At 39.5% G+C, this 21,587-nt stretch overlaps 1 protein-coding gene across 15 annotated transcripts in view; it reads left to right on the top strand.

Moving 5' to 3' along the window:
- The first annotated feature begins 859 nt into the window (after nucleotides 1-859).
- Nucleotides 860-21,587, top strand: part of HUWE1 (HECT, UBA and WWE domain containing 1, E3 ubiquitin protein ligase) — a 142,704-nt gene continuing 121,976 nt past the window's right edge. For 8 of the 15 annotated variants that reach the window (XM_023760015.1, XM_023760022.1, XM_023760017.1 and 5 more), the window contains exons 1-2: nucleotides 3,382-3,640; nucleotides 6,861-6,997. The gene's annotated coding sequence lies outside the window, so the exon portion shown is untranslated. Of the gene's footprint in view, nucleotides 953-1,150; nucleotides 1,250-3,302; nucleotides 3,641-6,860; nucleotides 6,998-21,587 lie in introns of those variants that run through there. The other 7 variants (XM_023760016.1, XM_023760013.1, XM_023760026.1 and 4 more) reach the window with 5 other exon arrangements.

Raw genomic sequence — 21,587 nt, 5'->3', positions numbered from 1 at the left:
AAGGATTTTCACTGCAGCAGTGTTAATAGTAAAAAAGCACTGTTATAGTAAAAGATTGAAAACAATATGTATTTATCAGTAGGTGACCATATCAATAGTTAACTATAGTATACTCATTCAATGGACTACTACTGTTCAGTATGTATAATGAATGAGGTAGATTTATATATACTAACATGGAAAGATCATCAAGCCAAAGTGAATGAAGCAATTAACAAAACTACATAAAATAGGATGCCATTTATATATATTTTAAAGGTAAAAAACACAAACATGAAGCTATGTATTTTCTACATGTGTATGGGAATGTAAGTGGAACTTTAAATTTATCTGTGTTGTGCATTTTATATGTTTTTATTGATTTTTAGAGAGGGAGAGAAGGAGAGAAGGAGAGAGAGAGAGAGAGAGAGAGAGAGAGAGAGAGAGAGAAAGAGAGAGATATGAATGGATGGATGAGGGCTTACTATGTGCCAGAAGTGCCCTAAGGCTTTTCCTTGTGAACTCAGTGTGGTCTGCGCCCAAGTTGTCTACCGCCCTCATTCATGCTGTGTCCTCGCTTGCCCTCTTGCCCCCCATTCTTCCCAAGACAGCTGGAAAGATTGTTAATTTTTAAACGTAAATCAAATCCCGTCACCCTTCAGCGGCTTCCATCCTGCCTGGAATCAAATCCCATTTCCTTGGAGACCCTACTATATCCTTTATGGTTGAGTTTGCTGGGCCACGAGTAGCTCAGACGCGGTCCCGGGTAAGAGACCCGGGTTTACAGAGGAGGGAGCGCCCTCCCCAAGGGACAGGGGCGGGGCTTTGGGAGACGGGGGTGGAGCCTCGGATCGAGTGTGAGCACAGCCCGAAGGGGAGGCTTTCAGTGCAGGGCGAGCGAGGGGAGCGGGGCTGAAGCAGGGCCCCGGACCCGGCACGCTCCTGCGGGCCCCGCGGACCTATTGCCGCCGAGGTGAGCGTCTTCCCGCGGGGTTAGGGGGCGGGCTCGGCTCCCGCGGCCGCGGCGGCTCCTCGCTGGAGGTGGTTCCCACGGGACCCGGGGCGGAAGCTCGGAGGTGGCGGCCTTGGGGAGCCTGCGGGAGAGGCTGGTGAAGGGGCCAGGCGGCCTGTCCCAGTGCGCCCACCACCCCGCCTCTCCCCCCTCCCGCAGACCCCGGCTCGCGCCAGCGGAGAGCTAGCCGCATCCTCGGGGGCAGCGGGACGGCGGCCGGCAGCGCGGCGAGACAGCGGCCGACAGTGGGGATGCGAGGTACCGGCATTAGCCGTGGCCAAGTGGCCCTAGAGGGAGTACAGGCCGGGCCTTCAGCGTTTCTCTCACGGGTTGGAGGAAGGCAGCCTCAGGGGAGGGGGAAGGTGATGGGCGGGCGGGCAGGCTTCGCGGGTAACTACTAGGCATTGTATTTGTATGTTTCGAGATCTAAATGGTACTACAACACGCAAATACAAATTTATTTGGGCAGATTGCTTTTGAAAAACTTAATATGTCTTGCAGATCTTCCTTATATCAGGGGATCTCAATTTGTCTGATGTATAAACAGCTGCATTGTATGATTGTACTACAGTTTATTTAACTATTTCCGGATTGATGTTTCTCTTTGGGGGGGGGAGGGGGCAATTACAAGCAATGCTATAATGAATGGGTTTGTATGTTTCATCCACATGTATGAGTATTTCTGTAGGAGAAATTCTTAGAAGAGTAATCTCTGGGTCAAGGTGTATATGCATTTTGAATTTTGATAGATTTGTCCAAATTGCCATCCCATAAGGCTATGTTAACTTACACTCTCCAATGTTGTGCGAGAATGCCCATTTTTCCACAATTGTGCAACACAAATTATTATAAATTTTTGTAATTTTGACCAATTTAAAGGGCAGAAAATGGCATGTCATTGTTTTCATTTGCATTTCCCTGAATACTACTGAAGTTGAACATATTCTTTATTTGCCGGATTACAAAAGTAAATAGGCAAATAGCAATAGTCTTCCTATCTATAAGCAGTAAGCATTTCAAAAATTTAATACTAGAAAAAAACCCCATTCGCAATAGCAAGAAAAGCAAGTAAAAATACCTAGAAGTAAACTACAAAACTTTATTGAAGAATATAATTAAAGAACGTTTGCATACCCGGAGAAGGGATACATGCTTCTGGATAAGAAGTTTCAATTTTGTAGCGATGTCCGTTTTCCCCATGTTGTTTTATACAATTGATGCAATTTCAATAAATATACCAAGTTTTTGGAACTTAATATGATTCTAAAGTTCATCTAGAAAAGGCTAAGAATAACCGAGAAAATATCTTAAAAGATAAGTAAAAATGGGGGTATTTATACTACCAGATATTAAAATGTACTCTAAAGGAATACATTTAAATTACAATGGAAAGAACAATGTATTAGAATAGAAAAGCTCACAATTAGAGCCAGATTGTATTCCAGGATTTACTGGAGAAACATTGTTGCCTAGACGTGGAAAAACTGCCATATTAAATGCTACAAGCTTTCACGTTCTCCCCCCCCCCCCCCCCCCAGGAAGCTTCAATTTTCCTTTGAGGGCTGACTCCTTTGTTTGGAGAAAACCACTTTATTGGGTCTGTTGGTTAAGCCTCAGGAGTTAAAAATTAGTGGCTTTGTAGCTAGAACTAACAACGTGACCCTTTAGTTAGATTAAGATGGATTCGGGTTAGCCTGCAGTGCGGCGAGGACAGGAGTATGGATATTACCGATCTTAAAAAAAAACACATTTTTCCCTGTCTAATGGGAAAAAATGTTATGTCATTGTTTTCATTTGCATTTGCATGCTTATTGTGAGCCTGAACGTCTTTTATGTGTTAGTCCAGGTTAATATGTGATGCCTGGTGGCAGGTAACAATGGGAGACCCGTTTCTCTTTCAGAATGGAGTTTGGCTAATTGGTACTGCTCTGCCTAGAAGCGTGAGAATAAACAGGTTGACTTTTTAAATTTTCCTCTAGCACTAGGCTCTAGACACCTTAGATCGGGGGCGGAGGCAGTTTTCAGGACATGGCCGAGATTTGGCGCTGAGCTGTGTCATCGCGAGGTTTGGCAGCCAGCACCGCAGTGGGTCGGAAACCTCGTGGTAGGCGAGATCCCTGCAGGACGGGAGGTTCCTCCCTTCCCCCCAAAAAAACTCCCAGTCATTTTCGTGAAGATCCGCCTCTCTCCTTTTTAGGAGCGTGCACTGGGTCTCGCGAGAACCCGTGTTTCCTAAAGGCGAGGCGCGGGCGGCTTCCTGCGGTGATTTCAAAGGTCTCGTAGAGACTAAATGTAATATCGCGATGGTTGTCGCGGCGCATGCGGGAGCCAGTGGCGGCAGATTGTCTCCGCCCCTCGACGCTCCGTGAGGTTGTGCGTCATTTGCTTTTCGCTTCGCGTAGGTTGAGAGCGGAGCCGTAGCGACTTCGGCTTTGGTGGAAGGAGGGGGTCTGGGAAGGGCTGGGCTCTCGCTTTTCCCGTTTGGTAGAGGTTCTCGCGGGATCGCGCAGAGGCAGTCGCGGTTCGACTACAGACTGCAGCAGCAGCCTGGGAGGCGGCAGCAGCGTCTTCGGCTCGTGCTGTTCTTAGCCCATGAGTTCTCGCGGGAGTGGCGTTACGTCCTCGTGGGATCCTTTGGCAGTGGCGGAGGTAGCTTGGAGGTGGGGGGGTAGTGACTAGGGTCGGTCCGCTTGCTGTTAAGATGGCGGCGGAAGCTTATGTCTGTCCGGCTAGGACCGGAGACTGAGGTGTCGGCTGTCCGCATTTGTGACGCCTCTAAGGTACCCGGCGTGGAGGTGACGATTGGCGGAACGCCGAGGAGCCGAGAAACCGAACCTTGGGCGAAGACCACCCCGTCTGTGATCGGTTGAAGCGACATCATTTCTCGGGCTTCAACCGCGTGTGGGCCCGCTTTTGCCCCACCAGTCAGTCAACGCCTCCGTTGTCGCCGCCGCAGTGGGCGGATTGGAAAGGGTGGGGGGCGGGAGTCCTGTAGTTCCTGGGGTGTGTGGTTGGGGGTTAGATTTGGCCGGGAGGAGATGAGGACTAACGATGACTAGTTCTCCCCCCTCCCCTACCTTTTAGCGGGCCCGCCTCCGCTCTCCACTCCTGTGGCCGCCCAAATCAATCACCTAGTTTTTCTTGAGCTGGACTCTACTTCCCGAACTCCCATGGTCTTTGACTAAGAGTTCAAGCTTTGATGCTTCTGATGTACTCCTCCCATTTCTCCCTTAATTCTGTGGTCCCATTGAATCTTCCCCATCTACATGGATATTTAAGGCTATACTTAGGAGGAGGCAGTACGTTTCCTTGTTATCTCTTGTCCAGTCCTACTAAGGAAGAGCTTAGCCCAAGTCCCCTATCCCGTCCGGCTTCCCTCTTCCATTGGTCCTCTTAACGCAGGTGATGAATAGAACCTTTCCAGTTCTCTTCATTTATTCCATCATTATGGATGGAGCCATAGCAGCCTTCCCGTTTTCTCAGTTCTTTGTGCTTTATGACCCCAATCTAACACAGGGCACCGATTCCTCCAACTCTGCATGCTGTTCTTAGGCGGAACAGTGAATGGGTTGGTGGTTGGATGGTTGCTGTCTTTGTGACCTCTTCATTCTAGTTTTCCCTTCTTCATAACAAACCGCCACCCCCTCCGCAAAAAAAAAAAAAAACCCACCAAAAAAGCTGTAGAGGGTAACCCTCCTGTAAACCAAATTTTTGTCCTACACCCCGCAAGCCCCCTCGAAAGCTTGGGAACTGCCCCTTTATCTTACCTTGCTCTGAGGTCCTGTGACCTCTTGGTCTATGGGAATCTGTCTTTGCTTCTGACCACTTCCTACATGCTACTCACGTCTTAATCCTTCTATTCCCTGTCTCCCTCTCCCGATACTTTTTTTCCAGCAGCTGAATTCCCTAGAGAAAAGATACTTAACTATCGGGCTCTGCTACATTCACCCTCCCCCACGTGCTAGAAAATGAAATAGCTTTGATAGAGTATCTCTTGCCTCTCAATCATTACCGTGCTACTTTTTTTCTACTCCCACCATTCCATCGTTACAAAAGGCAATTAATTGCCTATTTGTTTCCTTTTTAGGTTACATGTTCAGTATCATTTTAGCCCCAATGTTGCCTAGATTGAGAAACCAACATTCCCCAGTCAAGGGAAGGAGCCTAGTATGGTGGAAATACTCTGTGCTTTGGATTCATGTTGAACTTTGTGACCATGGTCAAATTACTTTTCATATTCTCAGGTTTTTCATCCGTATAATGGGGACAGTAGCACTTGTATTTGCTAGACATTTTGTGAAGTGCCTGACTTGTGGTTACTTTTTCTTAGTGTAAGAATATTTTTTCAGATACATCTGTGTTATGTGGTAGTTTTATGACCTAGGAAAGAATAAGAGATTTTATTCCTTTAACTGTAATTTTTTCATATATTTCTAGGCCAGTCCTATCAGTTTTGTATTTTTTTTCCTCTTCATAGGCCAAACTATCTTCGAGGGTTCCCAATGTTTGGATATGATTCCCACCTGCATTAACCTTTCAGTCAAGGAATTTTAGTGCAAAATCACTATCCCAGAATAACCACCAGTCATAATGTTCTTCTCAAGAACTGCGCCCCCCCCCCACTTTGTCTTTTAGAAAGGGTGCCTGGTCCCTTGCTTCTTCCACCTATTCCTTCCAAGGCAGTCTGTCTTGTCATTTATCCTAGATGAGATTTGATGCCATGCTTTTCATGGTGGTGATAAAGGGAACTTTTGCTAGCTAGTTCAAATGTTTATAGTGCTTTTTCCCTACCTCCTTTGTTTGGTATATCTCAGATCAGTGTAGGATCTGCTGTTATCCTGGGCAGGATAATTCCTATCTGAGAGAGTATAGAAAGGTTGTTTGGGATACCAGGCTTCTTTTCCAAAGGGAATTATTCCCAGTTTTTTAATACATTACCTTGTGTTATTCTTTTGATATTTTATGTTTTCAACTATTCTAACTAAATAAAAGTGACTGTTCAATATGGAGGTAGTTTTCTTACTGTTCTATTTTGATTAGACCAATATTAAAGTGAGTGCTTTTTTTCTAATTACCTTGGTGGGTGATGGGGTTTGAAATAATAATCTGATTATGAAAAGTTCACCTAGGATTAAAAATTTACTGTGGGTAACCATCCAGTAATTAACTATATGTGGACACTAAAGTCCTTTGGAGGTAATAGAATTTTCCTCTTTCATGGGAGATCAGGGGATCGCTTTCTGTTTTTAGATTTTGCTTTGATGTTCTTTACAATGGGTCAGCAATGATCAGAAATTAACCTTAATTTGACTCTTGTCATGTAGAACTAGAATAAATCTGGGAATGACAATCTAGGTGTGGCCTAAAAGGTTTAATGTATTCTAGGTAGATCTCTCAGAGGAAGGAGTGGAAATACCAGTTAAAAACTTTGTCTAAGGTTCAGTGGCAAAGTTCAACCTGAGTTTCTAGGGTGTTTATCATTCGTCTCCCAGTGTGGCCAAAAAGCATGTATAAAGGTGAACATTTTTTTGTGCGTGCAATTTTTTTTTACCAAATAATAAATTTACCTTGGTGTATCAATTTATCATGAGGATAAAAAATTGGTTAAAAATAATCACTATCCCCTGTAAAGTACATTTGGGTTGAGAACTGAGTTGTGTTCTCAGGGGGTGTTAGATTAGAAGAATTGCTTTAGCTGTTGGTTCTGAATTGTTACTGCTTAAAGCAGGTCCTGAAAAATGTAAATTGATATGTGAGGGCGATTGCTTAAGAAATAATAACTGTGATTATGTTTGAACATTGATATAATAATAGTTAACTCCCCTACACCCTAATAAATGTTTGTATATCCCCCACCTTTTTTTTGTAGGTACATCAGTAGTCTGACCTGAGTGTGTTAGTACTCCAGAGGAACCAGCAGACCAACTTGGTCAGAAAGGTTCAGAAAGCTGCTGGAGCAGTGTTGGTATTTCCCACCAGGATGAGTATGATTGGCTGTGATTTTAGGTTAGTTTTTTTAAATCTTTGTGGGTAGTATTTGTATTTTACTTCCTGGAATGGAGATGTTGGGGGTGTATGTATTTTCCATTGTGTAATTGAGTTACTCTGGTTTCTAACATGGATCTGAAGTGGCACTAGTTGGTTCTTGTGTTTAAGTGGGGCTTATTACTGAATTAAACTGAATGAGTTCTGTCTGTACATGATTTTTAAATTCACCTTAAGTATCATTCAAAAAAAATAAAATTACAAGATTTGTCTAACCAGTTCTGTTTTAAAGACCTATGGAAATTTTCAAACCTACAAAAATTGGATGGTATAATGATCCCCCTGTGTACCTATTACCACCTTTTAAGTTACCAACGTGTACCCATTCTGTTTCATCTATACTTCTCCCCACTGCCCCTCCCAGCTATTTTGAAATAAATCCCTACTGTCTATTTTTATTTGCAAATATTTGTATCTTTAAAATATAAGGGCTGTATAGACATAACCTGAAAACCATTATTACAATTCAAAAAAATTTATGCTTTTTAAAAATATCGAAGATGAAACTGGTGTTCAAATTTTATAGTTTGAATTAGGATCCGAAGAAAGTTCATTTATCACAGAGGATTGATATGGCTCTTAAATATAGTTTAATCTGCAAGTTCCCTCCCTTTTGTATGTTTTTTTTCCTTCTGATTTATTTGTTGAAAAACTTGTCCTATAGTTTTCCCCACATTTGTTGATGATATACCGGTATTGGTATCCAACCTATTTTTGCTAATATGATAAAAACCTTGGAGGAACTCATTATAATAGAACAATGGCAGTAATCTCCTGTATCCCAGTTGGAGTTGATACTGCTGGCCTAGGCACTATCCCAAAATAACTAGTCATGGATTCTTTTTTTCTGTGGCAGAGTCTGATTTAATTGATACCTGACTTCAGTTCCATGTCTTGGCCCTGCTTACTGCTCCACATGAAAAGTAGGCCTCCTTGTGGAAGAAGCTAATGTTTCCTAGATAATGACCTGATTGTGCCTTTGGGGTTTTTCATCATGGTTTCAATTTCCTTAGGTAGTTTAGTTATTTTTATACTGTGTCATAATGTTGCTTTTTATTCTTTTGATGTTGGTATCTCAGCTACTCTGACCCATAACTTCTAAGCTATTGAGTCTTAGTGATGAGTTCCTCTGGCTGTAATATACTTTTTGAAATGGCAGTACTAAACAATTTTTGAGAGCTTGCACTTACATCCTGATTTCCAGTTATTTTACACAACTGTAGTTTTCCTGTTAATATTTTTCATTTTATTTCTTCTGGAAATGATGTTTTTCTACCCCCTTCCCCCCAGCATAAAGTCCTTTAAACTGTTCATTTTTAAAAATATATATTTTTATTTATCTCAGGAAGGGAGAGGGAGAGAAACATTAATGATGAGAGAGAATCATTGATTGGCTGCCTCCTACACGCCCCCTACTGGGCATCAAGCTGGGCATGTGCCCTTGACCGAACTCAAACCCGAGACCCTTCAGTTCACAAGCCGACACTCTATCCACTGAGCCAAACCAGCTTGGGCTATACTGTTTATTTCTTTCCTTGGATAGCATTGGCCATTCTGGGATCTACTGTCTTTTTCACCGTCAGAACCTGAGAAAGGAAGTTGGACACAGACTCCAGCCAGCCTTTGACTTAAGCACAAATAGAGGCAGAGCAAGGTCATTTGTGCCTACCTGAAAAATGAGAGTGATTGATTCCAAGTTGAAGGGGTAAAGAGGGTATACAGGTCATAAATGAAAGTTTTTGGGGTATTAAATGAAATATGAGTGTGAATTCAGTGCTATGGATCATGAGTTCAGACTTTAGTTCTTTGTTATTAATGGAGAAATCAGATCACTAGTTGAAAATAGATGAGTATTAAATAAGTGATTTCTTGGGAAATACAGTGAAGTTGATTCATTTAACAAAAAAAAAATTCAAGCATGTTAGATGTGGTGATTAGATATTTACTCTTGTAAGTTTTCTGTAGTTAGACAGTTTGAATAGGTCACTTAAACCTGAGTTTGTGAAACTAGGATAACTAGATTTTTGGGACAGAGCTTCACACGTAGGCATTTTATTATTTGAATTGTTTCCAGAGTTCTTAACAGTTACAACTTTACAGTGGAAATGCTGTTGGATTTTTTTCTGTTGTATGTTTTAACCCATGGTTTCAAAGTATTATTAAATGCCAAACTTGGTTGCTCTGAAAATATGTGCTCTTTACAGTCCATGTTACCTCCCCTGCAGTTAGATTAAGTTGCTAAAATCTGATGTGTAGCTACAACCATATTAGGCTGCTTTACAGTGATCTCACCATCTATAAGCACTTGGGTTCTGGGTGTTTTGCTGTATTGTTCTCTGACTCGTTTTCTCAATGACTGGTTACCAGATGTTTAATATGTTAATGTCAGGGATAATTCAACTCCAGAGATTCTTTGGAAGCCTCCTCATTTGATGTGTCATAGGGGTTGAGTTGCTAAAACTTGATGTACTTGTTGACCAACTTGGTCTTCTGGTTATAGCAATGCTTTCAGATAGTGAAGGAGTGGCTCGCTATGAGTAAAACAACTATGTATTTTGTTCGGGCTGTTAACCTGAGCATTTTCAACTTTTAGTTCCCTTAGAAAGTTTTTAACCATTTGGCTTTAAAAATTACAGTGGTGGCATGGATTGGTCCCAGAATGTGATTTTACAGAAAGTTGGAACTTGTTTTAGCTTCTTACGAATGTATCATTAAGTGGAGATTGGTATTGTAGATCGATTCAGTCTGGATTGCTAGTTGGACTAGATCCGTGGTCGGCAAACTGCGGCTCGAGAGCCACATGGGTCTCTTTGGCCCCTTGAGTGTGGCTCTTCCTAAGCCTTAGGAGTACCCTAATTAAGTTAATAACAATGTACCTATCTATATAGTTTAAGTTTAAAAAATTTTGCTCTCAAAAGAAATTTCAGTCGTTGCACTGTTGATATTTGGCTCTGTTGGCTAATGAGTTTGCCGACCACTGGACTAGATGAATGTGAAAGTTCTTTTCAAACTTGAGATTCTGATTGTGTAATCTTAGCTATTGAGAAAGAAAGTGATCTTTCCTTTTCAATAATCTTTAATAACAAAAAAGGGACTAGGAGTAGGGAGATGCAAATTATTCTGGAATAATCATTTAGATTTTAAAGATTGGTAAGTGAACATGCTGCCATGAATTTATGTACCATCTTTAGCATAACCCAGGTTTTAAGTCCTTATAACTAGATACCAGAGATAATTACTCTGGAAATACTTGGGTGTGTTGTATTTGGTGACTATTTATGTTTTGGAACACTTTTGGAAGATTGCTTTAATGATTTCATTATTTGCTGCAATTATTTTCTTACTTGCCTGTCTTTATAGTGAAGCATATTTCTCCTGGCCTTTACTTTTTTGTTTTTTTATACTTCCATTGCTAATTATTTATTATTACATTCTGCCAATTGAGTTTTTAGAGATGGAAGTACCTTTCAGCACAATAATTAAGCACACTGGAGCCAGACTCCCTGGGTTCAGGTTTTGACCTCACTTTTTTTTTTTTACCAGCTCTGTCATCTTGTGCAAATTATTTAACCTCTGTGCCACAGTTCTTAATCTATAAGATGATAATAGTGTTACCTACTTCATAGGGTTTTTGGAGAAGTTTAGCTGAGTTAATGCATATAAAATGCTTAGAACAATGGTTCTAAACTTAATGGAACATTAGAATCACCTAGAGGGCTTGCTAAAACACAGATTGCTGGGCTCCACCCCCAGATTTCCTGATTCTGTAAGTGGGTAACGTGTTGAGAATTTGCATTTCCAACAATTTCCCAGGAGATGTTGGTGAGCTGGGGAACAATGCTAGGCATAGAGTGTTAACTGGTGTGTGTTTTTTTCTGGACTACTTTCTCAGTCCCTGAGTAAAAATACTTCGTCAGTGCTGTTTAGTACTGCCTTCATCTAGAAGCAGTTTTTAAATATTTTGTTAAAGTGGTTTTCAAAATATGGCTAATATCAGTATCAGCAGTATCACCTGGGAATCTGTCAGAAATTCACATTCTCAGGTTCCACCCTTGCCTGTATTTTTTAAATGTGTCTTGCCTGAACTGGGGCGTCTTAGACTCTTTGAACAGCTTTATTGAGATATCATTCACATCCCATACAATTCGCCCATTCAAAGTATCCATTGGTTTTTACCATGTTCACATTTGTACAACCATTACCACATCAGTTTTAGAACATTTTCCTCACTTTATGTTTTTATATATTTGTATATTCTGGGCATTTCATACAAATGGAATCATGCCGTATATAAGCAGCTTTCATGTGATTAAAATGTTTTTCTAATTGCAAAAAGTAGAATACAGATAAAGAAAACCACCCAAAAACAATTTATAGTTAAATTATTTTAAAGCAAACAATTTTGTAACTACTACCCTATCAAGAATTAAAACTGCCTGTCACCTAAAAGTCCTTCCATGTGCCCATCCCAATCACAGCATCCTCCCTCCCTCAGAAAGTATCTGCTGTCCTGACTTTATAGTAATCACTTCTTTGCATTCTGTTATGGTTTTATTATCCAAGTGTGCGTCCCTGGATAGTATAATTTACTTTGTCCATTTTTAAAAACTTTGATTAGTCTTTTAGATATCTACAGTATAATTTCCCTTTTTTGCTTTTTCCCTATACTATGCCTGTTGAACTCAGGCCATTTGACCTGTAGTTTTCCACAGACTGAATTTTTCTGGTTGCATACTCAGCACAGTTCAACATGTTCCTCTGTCCTCTGTATTTTCTGCAGATTGACAGCTGGATCCAGAGGCTTTATAACTTCAGGTTCATTCCCTTTGGCAAGAATATTGGCAGTGCTGTGTTCATTCACAATATTCATCAGGTTGTAATGATGTCTTGGATGTTTTTTTATGTTAACAGCTATTGCTGTCCAAAGCTTAGATCTGTTAATTCATTGAAAGTGTCAAAATAGTGATGTTCTAACTCCATCATTTTATTTTCATATATTAGCTGGAATAATTTTATAAGGTTACTCAGTGATATAACTTATATAAGAAGGGCAGGAAAAATGCTTCATTTAAAAATTTTTTCTGGCCCTAGCTGGTTTGGCTCAGTGGATAGAGCGTCAGCCTGTGGACTGAAGGGTCCCGGGTTTGATTCTGGTCAATAGCACGTGCCCCGGTTGCCGACTCGATCCCTGGTGGGGGGCGTGCAGGAGGCAGCCGATCAATGATACTCTTTCAACATTGATGTTTCTATCTCTCTCTCCCTCTCCCTTCCTCTCTGAAATTAATAAAAATATATTTAAAAAATTTATTTTCTGGCCACTTAACACTTTGGGCAAGTAACCTAACCTGTCAGTTGCCTCTGTGGAAAATGCCATAGTCTTGGGTATTAAATGAGAAAATGTAACGTTAGTACACTATAGGTAGTCAGTAGATAATAATTTCTTTAACATTCTGTTTTGCTTAATGGTTCCAACAGCAGGAGTGGGCAGTCATAGTGGTGAAGTGATGGCCAGTTAGCGAAACATGCCTGGACCCTTCAAGTCTGTGTTGGGATCATCAGATGGTGGGAAGGAGTGGGGTTTGTTCTTTGGTCATTCGGGGTCTAAGGCTCTGATTAATTATAACAGAATGTTCCACCAGAGTAGTTTTTCACTTTTCCAAGCCTCAAGAGTCACATTTATACCCTATGAAGTGTCTTACCCAGTTCTGTGGTGATGTGCAATACATTGGTTGCCCTGGTCTCCCTCCATCTACACAGCCCCCTATTGTTCAAGTTTGTTCTGTTCAGGGTTCTGCTGTAACCTTAGTAACCCATAATGAACCTTCCATATAGTCATCACTATCACTATTAACATATTTGATTGGCCCATATATAGCAGGTTAGAAAATAGGTAAATATTCTTTTTATATAAAAGTACAGCACTAGATACATAGTAAGTGCTTAATGGAAACTTTTAAAATTAATATTCTATCTTTTTCCCCTCTCACATCTTACCTCTCTTCATTCAATTAAATAAGTACTATGAGCTGGGAACATAGAATGAATGAAAGTTGGTCTGAGAAACTCACAGCCCAATTAAAGACTAAGAAAGACCATGTTTAAAGTTCCTTAGCCTTTTCCTTTGTGTTATCATTTCTTCCCCTGCTTTGTCCATGCATAATATAATCTATTGTTTCTCGAAGTTCTTCTTAGCTCTGTATCCCTCCCCAGCCTTTGAGACTGCTGATATGTGAGAAAGCCTGCAGTTGTCTTCTGTGAATACAGAGTAATATCAAGAAAAACCTTTGGGCCAAGATTAGATTCCAAAGTGGTACATGTGGTTGACACTACAATATCAGTTTATGGTCTTTAGATGGACCTACACCTGGTCTCCAGCTTCTGTCCTGTTGCTTTGTCTTCCTCTGACCGTTTCCTTCATCCACCCAGGTGTTTGTTACATAAAGACAGAGGCTCCTTGTTGGCCCACAGACTGAAGGGTCCCAGGTTCGATTCTGGTCAAGGGCACATACCTTGGTTGCAGGCTCGATCCCTGGCCCTGGTTGAAGCACATGCCAGAGGCAACCAGTCGATTGTCTCTCTCACATCGATGTTTCTCTCTCTTGCCCCCCTTCCCTTCTATTCTCTCTAAAAATCAATGGAAAAATATCCTCAGGTGGAGATTAACAACAACAAAAAAATTAAATAGAGACTCCTAAACCCAAGTTGATCTATCTAGTATGTAAAGAGACAGCTGTACTTCTTATAAACTAGGATTTGAGTGGACCTAGGGTTTAATCACAGAATTTTCATTCTCATCTATAAAATGGTAATCAAAAAGCCTACTTAATCAGCTGTTGTAAGCATTAAAGTGAAATGATGTATTTTAAAATGTTTAAATTATAGAGTGCCCTACAATGATAAAGCCGTTGTAATTTATGTAAAATAAATACTTAATAGCTATGTTACTTGGGGCAAATTACTTCAGCACTAAGCCTGTTTCCTAGTCCTTTAAGTGGGGCTGATGATAACCCATTCACTCAACAAGTATTTGAGGGCATAGTACTGTCAGATACTGGGAATACAGAGATAAGCAACTAGAGAATGGAGGGCAGCATGGTTTACTATGGGAGGGAGACCTGTAAATCACACTCAAAGGGATCAGTACAATAACATGAGAAGTGAACAGAATTGACTAGCATTTTACAGGAGGGCATCAGAGAATGTTACATAGTAATTTTGTTAGGGTTAAACAAGATACATGAAAAGTACATCATGGACTCAAAATGCTATACAAGTTAAGTTAAATGTATCCCAAATGTATCAATTGTCTCAACCATTGTTTCATTTCCTCACAAGACTTGTACTTTAGATGCATTTATTTCTTTTAGCTTGATGTTATGAACTCCTGAAGGGTGTTATGTATTCCTATAGTAGAGTAGCCTGAAACTAAATAACTTCATAATCTGAAAGGATTATTTTCAGCCACTTTATCATAATTTTCAGTTTCTATTACTGAATTAATTTAGAAGAAACTAGAAAATGTATTGTTTCAGAAAAAGATTCCTACTCCTACAGCATATTCAGTCACCATTAAGATTTTGTGTTCTCATGTTTTTTAAAACAATATGTTTTTATTGCTTTTAGAGAGAGGGGAATGGAAGGGGAGAGAGAGAAAGAGAGAGAGAGATCAGTTGCCTCCCGTATGCACCCTGACCTGAGACTGAACCTGCAACCTGGGCCTGTGCCCTCACCAGGAATCAAACCAGCATCCTTTTGCTGCATGGGATGATGCTTCACCAACTGAGCCACACAGGCCAGGGCAGTATGTTCTCATCTTAATGATAAGAGTAACATTTAGAAAATTTGGGATATGGTTTTTCAATAATAGGAACTGAAAAATGTCCAATAACAAGAATAGATACTAAAAAAAAAAAGAAGAATAGATACTCAAACTAAGCATCGGAAATGCAAATTAAGATATCTCTTTTAACCATTAGAATGGCAAAAAGAAAAAATTTTTTTTTGAAATAGTGAGTCCTAGCAGAAATGTAGGGAAAAGTCTGGTCTTAAATAATGCCCACAGTGGTATAAATTAATACTGCTATTTTGGAGATAATTTTGGCAAGTTGCAAGATAGTATCGATTATAGGATGCTATTTATAAGTGTTTTTTAAACTGTGGTAAACTTGTTAATATTTATTTGGGAGGAGTGTTTTATAGGATGCTATTTATAAGTTTTTTAAACTGTGGTAAACTGTTAATATTTATTTGGGAGGAGTGGTGAAGAAGAATTTGAGCTTGTTCTATAATATTTGCATTTCTGTTTCTGAGAAATTTTAAATATACTGAAGAGTACAGAGAATAATATAAAAACCCCTTTCCTACCCCTCCCCGAATTGATAATTTTTAACATTTATTTTTGCCTCAAGTCTTTTAGAGGGGAGGTAATACTTTTTCACCCAGTGTTCCCTTCCCTTCTATGAGCATTACCATGAATTGCTTGGATTTTTATACCGTGAGAATGGTATAAATTACTCAGGTAAGTAGAAATTCAAAAACTCAGTGCTGTCCACACAACAATCTGTTATCTCTTGTGTAATATTAAATTTACATACTATTTTAGAGTTTGTGAAATCTTCGTCATTTGTTCATTTTAATGTAACTCTTGTTTGAAAACACTTTCTTGACTTTATCTTTAAGTAATGTTCTTCATGATTATAGAACAGCCGTGGGCAAACTACGGCCTGCGGGCCGAATCCGGCCTGTTTGAAATGAATAAAACTAAAAAAAAAAAAAGACCGTACCCTTTTATGTAATGATGTTTACTTTGAATTTATATTAGTTCACACAAACACCCCATCCATGCTTTTGTTCCGGCCCTCCGGTCCAGTTTAAGAACCCATTGTGGCCCTCGAGTCAAAAAGTTTGCCCACCCCTGTTATAGAAGTATACATTGCTTATTATTGAAAAATACTGATAAGCACAGAAATCTGAAATTCTGCCATTCAAAGATATGTTGGTAATACAGTATATTCTTCCAAGGCTTTTCTTTATGCCTGTGTAGCATAAACATTTAAAAAAAATAAATTTTAAAAATGCAATCCATTACCTTCCAACTTTTTAATTATGAAAATTTTCAAACATAAAAATGCTAAAAGAATAATAGCACAGGAGCATTTGTATATATCAGCAGTATCCAACAATTTAAGAATTTGCCATATTTGATTTATATGTGTATTTAACTTTTCTGAAGCATATGAAGAATGACACTTCATCCTTAAATCCTTCAGCATGCATGTGTCAAATAGCACATCCTTGCTTTGATTAGCATTTTTATAATTACTGGTTGAGAGTTCTTTGTATATTAAAAGTACTAACCCTTTATCCTCTTGCAAATATTTTCTGCTTATTGTTTGAGATTTTTATATAGTCAAATCTGCCTCCTTTTTTCTTTCCTTTGTGGTTTCTAGATTGTGTATCTTGCTTGGAAGTTCTTTGCCAAGATTACAAGAATATTTTCCTACATTGTTTTCTAATGCTTTTATAGTTTAGTTTTTATGTTTGAGTCATGGTGTGAAGTAGGTATGTGCTTTTTGTTGTTGTTAATCCTCACACAAGGATATTTTTCCCATTGATTTTCAGAGAGAGTGGAGGGGAAAGGAGGGAGAAACATTGATGTGAGAGAGACACATTGATTGGTTGACTCCCATACGTGCCCTGACTGGACTGGTATCAAACCTGCAGCCCAGGTCTGTACCCTTGACTAGGAATCAAACACGCAACCCTTCAGTGCATGGGTTGACACACTAACCACTGAGCAACACCACCCAAAAGCACATACCTGGGTGGCAGGTTTATTTTCATCCAAATGGTTACCCAAAAGCTCCTGTTTTCCATCTTGGGAAAACTTATTTGATCTTTCAAAATGCGCTCAGCTTGAAAGTGAATTATTTGGAAAAGTGTAATTTATGGAGAAGGGCAAAGGTGGGGGGATAGAGGACATCTTAATACTGTCAACAATTTTAAAAAGTTGGATTTATGCCAAATAGAAAACTGGCTTGGTTGCCATTTTTCTCTATAATTTTGAGAACAATTCAGATTAGTTGTGTTTAATACTTAACATTTATCTTGAACTGAAGGCAAAGTATTATAGACAGTGTTTCAACGGATCTTAGTAATTACATTCCCATCTGATGTATGTTTGAGGCCCAGATTGTCCTAACGTCACAAAGTCCGTTGGTGGCAGGGAACTAGACTACCTTTGCATACTGTTCTTTCATTTTCAGCTAACACCTTTCATGTTAAAGATACAAGTATTTTATTTTATTTTTTTAAAAAATATATTTTATCGATTTTTTACAGAGAGGAAGGGATAGGGATAGAGAGTTGGAAACATCGATGAGCGAGAAACATCGATCAGCTGCCTCCTGCACATCCCCTACTGGGTATGTGCCCGCAACCAAGGTACATGCCCTTGACCGGAATCGAACCCGGGACCCTCTGGTCCGCAGGCCGACGCTCTATCCACTGAGCCAAACCAGTCAGGGCAAAGATACAAGTATTTTAAAGCAGCCGATTGTTTACATGGTTTGGTTTCTTTAAAGAACATTGGGAATGATTATATACCAGGCTGTGTGTGGTACTGTTAAATTTACTCAAACAGCAGCAGTTATGTCTGTATGTTAGGACATGATCTTTTTCTAAATGCTTTGTTTTAAAGCTTTAAAAAAAAATCAATGAACTAATTTGATCCTTAAACCTGTGAGGTTAGAATTATTTTCATCATACTGAAAGGAGCTTGCTATCATGTTGATAATTGCTATAAATAACTTGTTCTTCTAAACCAGTGGTCGCCAACCGGTGGTCCGCGGACCATTGGTGGTCCGTGAGGTCCGAAAGGTTGGTGACCGCTGTTCTAAACCATATAAAAGAATCTTTGTCTCTGTTCCTTCCAAATTCATTTGAACCAGCTCAAAATAATTGAGATACACTTAAAAGCTCTGATTGTTAAGTGGTATGGCCCAACCAAACATTATTTAGTAGTCAGGGGTCCTCAAACTACGGCCCGCGGGCCACATCCGGCCCACCGGGTGTTTTTGCCGCCGCTGTGTGCATAGGAATTTGTTCATAGTTTTTTTTTAAACTATAGTCCGGCCCTCCAACGGTCTGAGGAACAGTGAACTGGCCCCCTGTTTAAAAAGTTTGAGGACCCCTGTAGTAGACTATAAAACTTGTGAATGAGTCCCGGAGCATCATCATAGTTTAGTTTTTCGGTTCATGTCAATACTTAAGGCTAACAGTCTTCTAGAGCAAGCATGTCAAACTCACGGTTGGCAGGCTGCATGCTTCAAGTTTGATATGCTTGGTCAAGAGATTAATATGTACTTTGTTCTCCTTCATATGCAGATAAAATGTAGAAGGATGAAAAGACAAGCTCTTTTTTGCTTTTGAGTATGTGTGTGTGTGAGAGAGAGAAGTGGGGTGAGGGAGGAAGAGGGGTGAGAGAGAGAGACACCTAGCATAAGATTGCTGACCTTAGATTAATCTGGAGCTAAAAGAAATGTAACAAATAATGATATGGCTCACTCTTTGCCAGGCACAATCCTATGGACAGGTTATTGTTTATTTTACAGAGGTTTACTGACTCAAGAGTGGTATGGTAACTACATAAGATCATATAGCTAGTAAATAGAATTTAAGCCCAGTTATGTCTGACTCCCAGGCCTCTCCATTATGCTGTCATCCTCTACTTCATTTTGACTTTGTTCCATAGTATTCCTCACTCTGTCTTTAAATTTAAAATAATAATCAGTGTGTATGGTAACAAATAAAAATACATTACTGGGGTACTTCCTTCTCCCATATAGATATATGTTTTGTCAGAATATTTTAAGCCATTAAGACATAGCTTTTATTTAGAAATATGCTTAATCTGGCTTTTATATAGAAGGTTTTTTCCTTTTCTACCTTCGGCATACTTGACTAGAGGGTTTTTTGTTGTTTTTTTTTAATCCACACCCAAGGATATTTTTTCTCCATTGATTTTTGAAGAAAATGGAAGGGAGGGAGGGGGGGAGAGACACATCAATTGGTTGCCTCCTATACATGCCTCCAACTGGGTCTGGGAATTGAATCTGTAACCCTTGGGTTCAAGGGCTGATGCTATAACCACTGAGCACCGGCCAGGGCAGGACTAGAGAATTTTTTTAAATCCAGGTATACAGAATTCTCCCTTACACAGAGGAGATTTAATCTTTAGAGATGTTGCATATTTCTTTGAAAACTCAGGGATATGACAGAACTGGAGCTGAATAATGCAAAAGGGTTGGAATTCTTTTCTTTGGTTTCCTGTACTATATTTGGCAGCCTATCATGTGGCTTTAGAGGAAATACCATATACCTGTGTTTCATAAGTGAAAGTAAAAACATTGTACGGGCCTGCCTGGCATGGTTCAGTGGTTGAGCATTGACCTATGAACCAGGAGGTCACGGTTTGTTTCCTGGTCAGGGCACATGCCCAAGATGGGGGCTTGATCCCCAGTGTGTGGCGTGGAGGAGGCAGCCAATCAATGATTCTCTCTCATCATTGATGTTTCTATCTCTCTCCTTCTCCTTTCCTCTCTGAAATTAATAAAAAATATATATATTTAAAAAACATTGTATGGCTAAGCAGACAGTGTCTTGGAGATCAAGTTATGGATCTCTTTAAGAAGCCAGTGAAAGCTATCAACTCTCTTCCCAGAAAAATAGCAACACATGCAAAGTTTTTTCATAGAATTTTAGGAGTTTTGTACTGATCCCTCAACATAGGACAAGAAGAAATCTAAAGATTTCTCCATGTCATTAAGGATGTCCAAACACTGTTTTTTTTTGTTCTTGTATTTTCTAGTATTTTAGAATAAAGCACTATGACCAAAGATAAAAGCTGGGCCAGTTGTTTCACTTTTACTAAAGGTATTTTCTGCTTTATGCAATTTTAATCTCTAAAAATCCATTTTTTTTAAAAAAAGCAAGAGGATTATGGTTGGTGTTACATAAGGATTTATTTAATGTACTGTTGAACTTGTGATTATTTTTCAGCTTTGCTTTGGCCACTAGGAAGTTGTAATTGTGCATTTTTGTGTACTAGAGTTTCATTGTTTTAATATTACCATTACTCCTAATCTTCCTTTTTTTCTGATTTTGCATTTCTGTACACCGGGCTTATTCATAGCACCCATTGCAATACCCTGTGTATAGTATGTTCATTTATGTAGTATTTGTTGAGTGGAGAGATACAGATTGAATGAATTGTATAAATAGGTTTTTCTCAGTTGAAAATTTCACCAAAAGAGTTTAATGTGACTTGGATTTTTTTAGCTTCATTAAACATTTATTGGATAGTCATTTATTCATTTATTAATATAACAACAGTTTCTGTGCTGGTGACAGAAACACAAAGATAGTACACACAGTTCTATTCATGCAGAACTCTAGTTAAGAGATAGACATGTAAATAAACAGAAGTATGTTGGTTTAGGGTATATATGTAGGGTACATTGGGGGCACAAAGGAGGGGGTGGTCAGTTTTACTTCGGGGGGAGATATCTAAAATAGCTTCATAGAGGAGGTGACACTTAAGCTGAGTTCTAGGGGATATGCAGAGAACAGCAGCCATTTCAGCAGAGAGCAATAGCAATTTGAGTCAGGGTATCAAAAGTCTTGAATGTTGGGGGGAACTGTAAAAATCTTGACATGATTAAGCATGTGGAATATTATGTGATGTCATGGCCCTGGTAAGAGGGAAACAGGTACTAAGTCCTAGCTGTCTTGCATGCTGGGTTAGGTAAGGTAGATAGATGATGTAGATAGATATTGAGTTTATGGGGCTATTGCTCTACCAGCAATGTGGAGGGTGGGATGGAGGGATCTGGCAGGATAAAGTCTTAATTTAAAATATTTTTAATTTATGAGATTTTCAAACATACACAAAAGTTAGAAAATAGTATAATAAAACCCTGTGTACCTGTTGCCCAGCTTCAGCAGTTATCAACACATGGCTTTTGTTTTATTTAGACCTTACTCCCTCCCTCATTACTTTAAAACAAATTCCTAAGTGAGTAACAAATTGGCAAAGCATAATTAATATCTAACAAGGTGCCTCTCAAGTCTGGCTGTGCACTTAAATCACCTATACAGCTTAAAAATCACCACATATCTAATGAGTCAGATATTTGTATGGCCAGACATTATTAGTTTTCAAAATATGTCTTGGGTGATTTTGCACAGCCAGGGTTGAGAACTCAAGATTTAATTTTTTAAGTAGTTTGACTTCTGGTGGATGTATTTTCCTGAACTCAATGAATGCTGCCTGTGGCCCTTCTGGGTGAAGTTCACCTATTAGGTAGCAGATGCTTTTCTATATGGTTAAGTTCTTGACATTTGAATAAAGAGCATTTAAAGGCTGATGTCTTAATTTTCTGTTACAGAGGGTAAGACTGAAAAGTACTTGCAGCAACTTGGAAATTGGATGTGATGAAATAGGGAATAAGTACTTACTGTTATAATAGGTCTTTTGCACCAAATCCAGTCA

This window comes from Myotis lucifugus, unplaced genomic scaffold, assembly GCF_000147115.1.
Source record: "Myotis lucifugus unplaced genomic scaffold, Myoluc2.0 scaffold_169, whole genome shotgun sequence".
In the NCBI taxonomy this organism is placed as follows: domain Eukaryota; kingdom Metazoa; phylum Chordata; class Mammalia; order Chiroptera; family Vespertilionidae; genus Myotis; species Myotis lucifugus.
Note: the sequence above shows the minus strand (reverse complement) of the source record. Positions and strands in the feature narration are given on the sequence as shown.